Below are 12,172 nucleotides of genomic sequence, written 5' to 3' on the forward strand. Positions count from 1 at the left end.
GGCTTCCAGATGTCTCTGAATCTGTCATGCTAACATTGTCTCTGAAAAATATCTGACTGGCCTTTGAGGATATTGGAAGAATTTAATTAAAAATGTATACATGAATGCACTTCAAAAACTTTTCAAGTGTGATTTATTTACCAGTAGACTAGTATATCAAACTGTTGAGAAGGAAGAAATCTCGGGGGTGTTGGGCTGGCTCTCTTAGTGGAACATGAGACTCTTGATCTCGGGGTTGTGGGTTCGAGTCCCATATTGGGTGTAGAGATTATTAAAAATAAAATCTTAAAAAAAAAAAAAAGGAAGAAATTTGTTCCTTGTCTGAAAAGGTGTCCAGGGGACATTTCCAAGGAAGATAATACAGCGGGGGATGGAAAAGGGAAATCACGTCATTTTTTTTAAAGATTTTGTTTATTTGAGAAAGAGAGAGAGGGAGCGGTAGGGAAAGAATCTGAAGCAGAATCCACACTGAGCACAGAGCCTGACGTGGCGCTCAATCTCACCACTCCAGGATCACAACCTGAGCCGAAACCAAGAGTTGGTCACTCAACCAACTGAGCCACTCAGGTGTCCCTCACCTTGTGTTTAAGGAACTCTCTTAAAAAATGAAGTGTGACTCCTAACTTTTTAATGGATTTGGTCCATTAATACAATAGAACAAGTTAAGGGAGATGTTTCTTGGACACGCAGCAGGCTGAACTAGAGCCTTGCTCTAGAGAGTGGTCCGCAGGACGTCAAGAAGTGTAGGAACACGCAGGTGACCTCCCCTCCAACCTCATGGGAAGGGACTGTATGTCACAGGGCAGATGGAACTCTTTCAAGTCTAAACTATGCCGTTCATGATTGAAGTATTAGGACAGCATTTGGAACTCAAAGATCTAGAAGCAGCCATACATTTTTTTCTTTTGAAAAATCATCTTTTTCTACAGGAAATAATGAGCATATTACCTGCGTTGGTTTCTCTGCTCTCCAAAAGGGGTTTTTTTTTTTTTAATTTTATTATGTTATGTTAGTCACCATACAATACATCATTAGTTTTTGATGTGGTGATCCACGATCCATTGTTTTCATATAACACCCAGTGCTCCATGCAGTACATGCCCTCCTTAATACCCATCACCGGGCTAACCCAACCCCCCTCCCCCCTCCCCTCTAAAACCCTCAGTTTGTTTCTCAGAGTCCATACTCTCTCATGGTTCATCTCTCCCTCTGATTTCCCCCCTTCATTTTTCCCTTCCTTCTCCTAATATCCTCCATGTTATTCCTTATGTCCCACAAATAAATGAAACCATATGATAATTGACTTTCTCTGCTTGACTTATTTCACTTAGCATAATCTCCTCCAGTCCCAACCATGTTGACATAAAAGTTGGGTATTCATCCTTTCTGATGGCTGAGTAATATTCCATTGTACATATGGACCACATCTTTATCCATTCATCTGTTGAAGGGCATCTCGGCTCCTTCCACCATTTGGCTATTGCTGACATTACTGCTATAAACATTGGGGTGCATATGGCCCTTCTTTTCACTACATCTGTGTCTTTGGGGTAAATACCAGGAGTGCAATTGCTGGGTCATAGGGTAGCTCTATTTTTAACTTTTTGAGGCACCTCCACACTGTTTTCCAAAGTGGCTGTACCAACTTGCATTCCCACCAACAGTGTAAGAGGGTTCCCCTTTCTCCACAACCTCTCCAACATTTGTTGTTTCTTGCCCTGTCAATTTTTGCCATTTTAACTGGTGTAAGGTGGTATCTCAATGTGGTTTTGATTTGAATTTCCCTGATGGCTAATGATGAACATTTTTTCATGTGTCTGTTAGCCATTCGTATGTCTTCTTCAGAGAAGTGTCTGTTCATGTCTCCTGCCCATTTTTTGACTGGATTATTTGTTTTTTGGGTGTTGACTTTGAGAAGTTCTTTATACATCTTGGATATCAGCCCTTTATCTGTAGTGTCATTTGCAAATATCTTCTCCCATTCTGTGGGTTACCTCCTTGTTTTGTTGACTGTTTCCTTTGCTGTGCAGAAGCTTTTTATCTTGATGAAGTCCCAAAAGTTCATTTTCCCTTTTGTTTCACTAGCTTTTGGAGATGTATCTTGAAAGAAGTTGCTGTGGCCGATGTCAAAGAGGTTACTGCCTATGTTCTTTTCTAGGATTTTGATGGATTCCTGTCTCATATTGAGGTCTTTCATCCACTTTGAGGTTATCTTTGTGTATGGTGTTAGAGAATGGTCGAGTTTCATTCTTCTGCATGTGGCTGTCCAATTTTCCCAGCACCATTTATTGAAGAGACTGTCTTTTTTCCATTGCATATTTTTTCCTGCTTTGTCGAAGATTATTTGACCATAGAGTTGAGGGTCCATATCTGGGCTCTCTATTCTGTTCCATTGGTCTATATGTCTGTTTTTGTGCCAGTACCAATATCCCTGATGAATATGGATTCTAAAATCCTCAACAAAATCCCAGCTAATAAGATCCAACAATACATTAAAAGGATTATCCACCACGACCAAGTGGGATTTATCCCCGGGATGCAACGGTGGTTCAACATTCGCAAATCAATCAATGTGATAGAACACATTAATAAGAAGAGAGAGAGGAGACATATGGTCCTCTCAAATGATGCAGAAAAAGCATTTGACAAAATACAGCATCCTTTCCTGATTAAAACTCTTCAGAGTATAGGGATAGAGGGAACATTCCTCAAGTTCATAAAATCCATCTATGAAAAACCCACAGCAAATATCATCCTCAATGGGGAAAAGCTGAGAGCCTTTCCCTTAAGATCAGGAACACGTCAAGGATGCCCACTCTAGCCACTATTGTTCAACATAGTACTAGAAGTCCTAGCAACAGCAATCAGACAACAAAAAGAAATAAATGGTATTCAAATTGGCAAAGAAGAAGTCAAACTCTCTCTTTTCCCAGATGACATGATACTTTATGTGGAAAACCCTAAAGACTCCACCCCCAAATTACTAGAACTCATACAGCAATTCAGTAATTTGGCAGGATACAAAATCAAAGCACAGAAATCAGTTGCTTTCTTATACACTAACAATGCCACTATAGAAAGAGAAGTTAGAGAAACGATTCCATTTACAATAGCACCAAAAAACCATAAGATACCTCGGAATAAACCTAACCAAAGAGGTAAAGGATGTATACTCTAGGAACTACAGAACATTCATGAAAGAAATTGAAGAAGACACAAAAAGATGGAAAAACATTCCATGCTCATGGATCGGAAGAATAAACATTGTTAAAATGTCTATGCTACCCCGAGCAATCTATACCTTCAATGCCATCCCGATCAAAATTCCAATGACATTTTTCAAAGTGCTGGAACAAACAATCCTAAAATTTGTATGGAATCAGAAAAGACCCTGAATCGCCAAGGAAATGTTGAAAAAGAAAAACAAGCTGGGGGCATCACATTGCCCGATTTCAAGCTATATTACAAAGCAGTGATCTCCAAAAGGGTTTTTGTTACAAAAGTCAGAGCAGTTGGGATCCTCAACCCCACTCCCACCCTCACACCATCCTTAAGGGGTAGAGAAAAATAAAGGTCTGTCAAAGTCAAACTCTCCATTTAGAGTTGGCTTTAATTTGTTCTCCAGAGCCCAGAATTTAACAGCTGGAGCCGATGGTGAGGCACCACCACAGTGAGTGAGGTGAGGCTGACCCGCCTTGCCTGGGGTCAACAGGCTCAGAGCTGGGCAACAGAAAGCCAGAGAATCCACCCACTGACATGTTCCCCATAAGGCCCAGGAGACACCCCTTTGCTAAAGCGATAAGGGAATGTGCCTTGGGAAGAGCCAGGCTTGAAAGTATGACAGTGTCCCCAGGTTTTGTGGCGCAGCGTCTTACCTGGCGGGGGGACTTCAGACCTCCAGACTCAAGTGGAATAGGGTGTGGCTCAGGCATCAAGGGTTTTTAAAAGTTCCCCCAGGTGATTCTAATCTGGGGTAAAGTTTGGGAACTGTAGTAGGGGCTATCTGTTTCCACAGCTGGTAATCATTTTGCAGTGAATCAGCGTATCAAATCAATACGTTGCATAGCTTAAACTTACAGTGTTGTCAATTATATCCCAATAAAGCCGCGAGGGACAGGATAGAAACACTCTGGGAGACCACCACTAATGTGGAGACTCACGGCACCAAGTGGCTGGTATTTCTATTACCCAGGATGGACACTTGAGAAGGGGAGAATTTTGGAGAACGTTCTTCTGACAACAAACGAATGCTTATTTGAGTTCACAGGGAATCCAGATAAGAGTTTTATGGAGAAAGCAGATTGAACCTACAACAGCAGCGGCATTAGACAGTGGTCAGTAAATACAGGTTGTGTAAAATAAGGACCCACGCACAATTATTGCTGTGGGACAGCCCAGTGGAGGCTGGGCACAGGTGTGCTGAGGTGGAGGCAGCGTCTTCACCACGAGCGTTAGGACAGGTGGGAGGGGCAGTGCATAGAGGTGCAGAAAGCAGCTCCTCCACATCTATCCTGGGTCTGGCCATTCCGAACCCAGGGCAGCCAATGGGGAGCAACAACGTCACTGGCCCAGGATTCCCCAAAGCCCATCACCGTGTGGTTGCCTGTGGGCTGGGGAGCAGGCTCTGGTTTGGTAGGCGAGGAGGTGAGTCAGTGAGTATTTTATCCTGTCTTGTTCTTAGTGCCTTCTCCCTCTCCTTTCTTTCTCCATTTACTGATTTGGACCTATTCCTTGAGCTCTGCTCTGTGCCCCCACATGCCCTAGGTGTTTTTCACATTCGCTTGGGGTACGGTCCTCAATCCTTCCCAGCCTCTGGGTCTAAAATAAAGACTCTTGACTCCCAGAAACAAACTGAGGGTTGCGGAAAGGGAGGTGGGTGGAGGGATGGGGTAGCCAGGTGATGGGCATTAAGGAGGGCACGTGATGTGATGAGCACTGGGTTTTATACGCAACTAATGAATCATTGAACACTACATAAAGAAGAAAACAAAAAAAATAAAATAAAGGACAGAGTCGTGGATGCTGTGGCTCGGAGTCCAAGATGAGCTGACGTCTGGACTTGTGGGAGATCGGGGGTGTCACTGTGTTAAGTGTGCTAATTATGTTACTTATGGCTTACGGTTATTGAAGTGCTATTCAGTCCTGAGGGTGTTCTTTGTCGAGTGAGGAAACTGAGCCACAGATGAATTAAATGGCTTTGTGTGGGGTAGCAAGGGGTGAATCCATGTTCAGAACGGCGTGTGACTGATCTCCAGCCCTGTAGTCTTGACTGCTTCTATGGGATCATTCAAGGTCCCCATGCAGAGAGCTGTTGCAGGTAGAGGTTATAAAGGACAGAGACAAAGGGAGAGCTTTGGTTAGTCTTTTATTTCCAGAAAATAACATTAACCACCACTCTTAGTTTACATTCTTCCAACCTACAATCCTGCCTCTATGGGAATAATGTCCTTACCTTCTCCCCAGTCCCTCTTCAGTTTTACAGGGGAAGGTGTCCATCTGCCTAGGACTGCTAGTCCTTCCACCTGGGCTCTCCTCCTCTCTACTCTGTTGGGTTTCATTATCAGCTCCCTCTCTGGGATGCTTTGGAAGAGGTGGAGCATTCTAATTAGGTATGCGTTAAAATGCTTTTTCCTAAAGCAGAGCGAGCTGTTCAACTTCACCGAACCTCGGCTTTCAACTCTGGAAAGTGAAGACAATAATGCTCTTTGTATATTGACATTACTTACGGGAAGTTCAAATGAGTTGCTATAAGTTGTGTAAGAAGGGGTTTAGAAAAGAGTTAAGTACTCGTTTAGTTTTTTTGTTTGCTGCTTGTACTTTTACTTACTCTTCACTCTGAGCATATAAACTTTGTCACTCATCTCATCCAAAAAAATAACCTTCCCAAGATCACTGAGATTTTTGTGGCTTCTTACAGCCATGGTTCTCTTCTTGCTCCTCTGATCCCTTCAGTGATTGCTTTGCACAGTAAAGCAAACATTTAATTCAAATCATGTCTATATCAGTGTTCAGGTGTGGCAATCTGAAATTCATTCTCTTTTAAATGAGCTTCCCATATTTATTTAGTCACTTAACCAAAGAGTTGGGAGATTGGGGGTGGGGGGTATTTTGTTTTCAATCTCCATGTATCCAAGTTGTTTTATGTTGGAGGGGAAAAAAATTAGGAAATTTTAGTTTAAAATTTTAATTGCTCTGTGGTTAGGATGTAAACTTTTTAACTTGTTAGAAATAAGTATTTTCCCTTTTTCCACCAATATGGTCAGTGTTCTTCATAAATATATAGGAATGTGCAGAAAAGTTGATGTTCTTGAAAGGGCTCTGAGTAATCAGCACATAAACTTCTCCCCATCGTTAGTAATGTTTACCTGGCTCCCTCTCCCTAGTTTTTTTTTTTTTTTTTTTTTTGGTCTTTCATAGATGAGTAATGGTAAGAATTGTGTTAGTAAAATACATTTCTAGTTGCTTCTAAAATGATTTTTAATGGTAGTATTATTTTGAAAAGGCAAACCATATGAGAAGGCATAAAGTGAAAAGTGTTCTTCTGTTTGCAGAAATTCTCTGCCTTTAGTACGCAAACTTCTTGGTCACACCACTTCGAAGAATGAAGAGGTAGACCAGAGGAAGAGTGGCAGGCAGCAAAACAAAGTTTATTGAGTAATATCATAAAGCTCCCGGAGAGGGAAGGGGCCTAAGAGGGTTGCCCTTGGAGTTTCTAAGTTTAGGACTTTTTATGAGCTCTTTTGCAGAGCTGTCTTAAGCAATCAGAGTGTACTGAGTCATGCCAATCAGGGCTCTGGTCACGTATCTGTCTACCTATTAGGTTAATGTCTACATGCCGATGGTCTTTTTTGGCTGACATCTGAGGGGCTTATGTCTTAACTGCCCCTTGCCCACGATAGTGACAAATGTTTTATGGTTAATTGTCTTATTTTAGGATGTTTTGCAGAATCATTTCTGTAAAGGCTGCGAAGCAGAATGTCAGTGTGGTCCTGTCTAAGCTGCAAAACAGGATGTCAGTGCTGTTTTATCTTAGCTGTCCTGACCCCATATTTTCTTTTTGGGGATCCTGGCCCTGACTGCCTATCTGTCCAACTAACTCCTAACATTTGCCTTGGCCCAGTTAGTTCATCGTCCCCCACTCAACCCACTTTCTGCTCATCCCCCAAAGATCCTGTGGCGGGCGGGCTGGGGGTGGGGTGGGATTATGTTAATGTCCTACAGACTGGGGCGCCATTTTGTGCTGATTGAGCATTTTTAAGGATGCAGAGTGCTTAATTGCTTAAATTAACCCACCTGTTATGGATCAATGGTTTTCAGTCCTGATGCTACACACAAGCCTGTGTCTAATAATATTTGCATTTTAAAATGCACAGATCTTGCCAAATTGTCCCCCAAAGAGATGGCATGAGTTTATACTTCCACCAAAAACGTAGGAGCACCTTTTTCCTACACCGTAATGAAGCAGTGCATGATCAAACATTATGGACGCTGCTAGCTTAATGTCAAACATGGGACATCATTGGAATTTTTTTTATCATATTAATTATACCATTGATTTCAAGTCCATTTAAAAGCCATAACCAGTTGCTGTTTTTTGTTTTTTTTTTAGTTCATATCCTTGTGCCCATGTAGACCACTTCATCTCTGAAAGCAGTGTTTGAAATACTCAAACTTGGGAAATGTAGCGTTTTGTCACAATGGCATCTTTATGTCCCCTTCTTTGACCAGCACAGAGCCCTTCCTTCTGTGTTTCCTTCCATGTATGTTATAATCGTCAGTTTCTTTATCCTGACTCTCTCATAGGAAACTGAAATCATCTTAGCACGGCAGGCAGCGGGGCAGAGAGGACCTACCAGAAACAAGTGTGTGGGTCAAGGGAACAGAGAGCAGATGTCCCCCCGTCTGCCTCAGCAGCAGCAGCAAAACTCCGAGTTTGACCAGACCTGTCCCCTGCAGTCTGGTTGTACTTTGGTGGGAAGGTTCCAGTACCAGGAAGGAGCTAGATAGGACCTCAGTGGGTATCTACAGATCAGACTCAGAAGTACAGCAAGTGTAGGAACATCAAGCACAGCTAACTTCCACCCTAATAGGGCTCCTGGGGGGGAAAACAAGTTGCCATCTACTTGACCCCTTAAAGCATTTTATTATATATTATAGGATATTATAGGATATCCCTTTGATTGCTTTCTTTTCCACCACAAAGTAATGATTGGGGAAGACCAGAGCAGCCTAAAAATGCCCAACCAATATTGGTTGTCACTGTTTATAGGGGCCATATAATGGTGGAAGAAGAGATTTGCCAGGTTTAAGAATTCTTCCTGGAGCATTCTTAATAAGTACAAAATGTTTGTCATCACAGACAAGCCTTCCAGAGAACTTGGAGAAGAAATGCCTGGCACAGGTCATGGATGTGCACCTATAGAACAAGCTGATTTAGGGGGTCGGGGGTATGGAATCAGTTCTGAGGGCTAATGATGTTGAGCGTCTTATCATGTGTTCATCTGCCATTTCTGTATCTTTGGAGAAATGTCTATTCAGATCATTTGCCCACTTTTAATTAGATTTTTTTTTATTATAAAAGGTTTTCTACTTTTTAGATACAAGACCCTTATCAGATAAGACTTTCAAATATTTATCCATTTTTACACCAAAACTCTATGTTTATGTAACTTCATGTTATGTTAACACACACAAAAGGAATCAACTGATCTAAAAACTGTGTGATTCAGGCACCTGGCTGTCATGCAACTCTCGATCTCAGGGTCGTGTGTTTAAGCCCCATGTTGGGTGTAGAGCCTACTTTAAATAAATAGAGTGACTAATTTTCCGTAAATGGTGGTAACTTATTTGCCAGTTTCCATGAGTATAACATATTAGCCAAGAGCATCACTGACAAGTGTTTTGGGTTTTTGTTGTTGTTGTTGTTATATTAGTTTCAGGTGGACAATATAGTGATTCAATACTTCCATACATCACCCAGTGCTCATCAGGACAAGTGCACTCCTTCATCCCCATCACCTGTTTCCCCCATGTCCCCACCCACCTCCCCTCTACTGACCATCAGTTCCCTACAGTTGAGAGTCTGTTGCATGGTTTGTCTGTCTGTCTCTCTCTCTTTCCTTTTCATTGGCTCATTTGTTTTGTTTGTTAAATTCCACATAACTGAAATCATATGGTACTTGTTTTTCTCAGTCTGACTTATTTCACTTAGCATAATACCCTTCAGGCCTATCCATGTTATTGTAAATTGCAAGATTTTATTCTTTTTTATGGCTGAATAATATTCCATTGTGTATATACCACATCTTTTTTAATGATTCTCAGGTGGACAGTTGGGTTGTTTCCATAATTTAGCTATTGTAAATAATGTTGCAATAAATGTAGCTGTGCACATCTACCTTCCAATTAGTGTTTTTGTATTCTTTAAGTGTTTTTATTCTGACTCTATGCCAGGTGCTGTTTTGGGAACTAGGGATAAGGGCAGCAAAACATCCCAGAGTTTATATTCTCATAACAAGATAAATAGATATAATGTCAAGTAATTTTAAGTCTATGAAGAATTGTTACCCATGAATTGGGCTTCTCTGTGTATTTCACAAAAGGAACAGAAAATGTTGTTTCTAGTGAGTTGACGAGGTTGGTTGTATGAACTTGAGAATTTGATGCAAGATTCTCTTTTGAATCTTATTACTCTTTCACAGGTACCATTTCTCCATATTATTAAAGAATCCACTTTTCCATCAAAATCTGAGCTCTTAGCCTTGCACTAAGATGACAGAAGCCAAATTACCCTCCTTTTCCAACTATGGACTGCAATGGTGTTTCAAGCAGCTAAGCAAGGAAGAGTTTCAGACATTTAAGGAATTGCTCATGGAAAAAGCTTCAGAGTTGGCAATGTACTCTTTTCCATGGGTTGAAGGGAACAATGCCAATGTGGAACATCTAGTCTCCCTCTTGCATGAGCATTATAAAGAATCTCTTGCCTGGAAAATATCCATTCACATCTTTGAAAAGATGAACCTGTCCACACTCTCTGAGAAGGCAAGGAAAGAGATGAAAAGTGAGTAAGACTTGGGGCAAATCTGGGGGTGGGAGAGAAAGGAGATTACCTCAAGCTTCCATGGAAATGGAGAGGGATCCTTGGTCACTAACTGGGTCCACCTCCATGGCGTGAGTCTGAACTGTGAGAAGTCACTCATTAGTCATCCCGTCTGGCTAGAAATTAGAGCAGTCTCCAGCCTGTGAAAAAAGAAAAGAAATGAGTAGACAGACGCTCTACCCAGACAGAATTTGGTTGAAGTTTGTAGACAGGATTTGGAGTCTTAAGTGCTAAGCTTGAGCTCTGGACCTTCCACTTGTCCTATGTGTGACTTTGGGCAAATCCCCTTGGGTTCTACATCTTGGAACAGTAACTTTGATGCTCACCTGTGCTGTTGCAAAGACTCAATAACCTAATGTATACGAAGTTGTTAACAAATCCTCATTCATTTATTGAGAACACTAGGGTGGTTGTACAGTGGGTGTTTCCCATATTTCTTGCCCCAAGCTAAAGGACTAAAGTTCAAGGAACTCTTCTAAGGACTGATCTTGTCAGACTGTTGGTGTCCCTATTATAGCAACGTATTTGGATCAAACTGTGTGATTAGCTTAGGGTATTTAGGAGAAAGGTAGTAGAAAAAATAGCCCTCCTTTATCAGGAGGAATTCTTCTCTTCAATTGTGGACAGAAAACTTAGAGTCCAGGGTGGCTCAGTCGGTTAAGCATCTGCCTTCAGCGTGGGTCATGATCCCAGGGTCCTGGGATGGAGTCCCACATTGGGCCCCCTGCCTGGCGGGGATTCTGCTTCTTCCTCTACCCTTCCCCCTGCTCGTGTGTGCGCACTCGCTCTCTCTCTCAAATAAATAAATAAAATCTTTAAAAAAAGAAAGAAAGAAAGAAAGAGAACTTAGAGTCCCAAGGGCAAGCAGTCAGATTGGCCCTAAAGACTACAGGTATGCCATCCCTAGATGTAACTCGACATCTACAGCTGCAAAGGACTTTAAGAGAAGCCATCCCTTCTGAGCTTCAAAAAAGCCCTCTGTGGAAAATATGTTGACTGGAGAAAGAGTGGTCAGTGTTAGAACTCATGAGTTGGACACCTCTATTTGGATCATTCACAGGCCTCTAGTGAGTAGTTAACTAACTAGTTGAAGTTCAAGACAGGTGCTGAGGATGACTCTTGAAGATAAACTCTTGATAACCACAATATACTGCCTCATCATGTGAATAACCCAAGGCCATACAGCAAAATGGGACTGGAATTTACAAGTTCAAACTCTGAGCACTCTTTGTGACCAGTCTCTGCTGCTTCACTGTGCTGGTGGCACTGGAGGATCTGACTCCATTGTCTCCATTACCAGCTAGTCATGGAACAAACTGTGAGGTCCTGAGGTTTGTCTTGGTTCCCCTCAGTAATTTGGGCAGGGGATGCTCTCATCCCTAGTCTGGGTAATTGCTATGACTTTACCGAGACTATTGTGTCATCTCCTCTCTGTTGCAGAATATTCACTGCCTGAAATACCAGAAAACTCTACACAAATGAAGAATGACCAAGAACCAAGCATGAAAGAAGTGCCAGGTCAGTGTGGATTTGGTGGGACAATGGATGTGTCTAAAGCCATGTGGTGATTAGTTTGTGGCCCATCCAGGACTTGAACCATGACTTCTGATAGTCCAGTGTTCTTTCTAGTCTGGCATCCTGTTGTTAGCTGATTGTATGGCTTCTGAGCATCTAGTAATCATGGTCTTTCTTATTCTAAGTCCAAGAGAACTCTGTGATCTTAAAGCTTTCTTACAACTCTTTGGTTTCCCATCTTCAGTTTGGGGAACTTCATGACCTTGCCAGGACAAGCTCCACCTAAGGATCTGTTTTGGAGGCTTTGGTGGAGAGATCCAGATAGCATGAAACCAGATTCAGTACAATTCCCCAAATATTTGAGAACTGGTGACAAGCCAGGCACTGCTCTCTGTACTTGTGTTACATCCGTGTACAAAGTATGTGCAAATCCCCTGCATTCATGAAGCTCATACTTCAGTGGAGGAAAAGGGAGACTAACAAAAGGGATGAAAGCAGTGAAGCCAAAACATAGAGGGAAAGATGTAGGCTTGCATAGACAACATGCATTTCCCACTG

Source organism: Halichoerus grypus, chromosome 15 (genome assembly GCF_964656455.1).
Source record: "Halichoerus grypus chromosome 15, mHalGry1.hap1.1, whole genome shotgun sequence".
Classification (NCBI taxonomy): Eukaryota; Metazoa; Chordata; class Mammalia; order Carnivora; family Phocidae; genus Halichoerus; species Halichoerus grypus.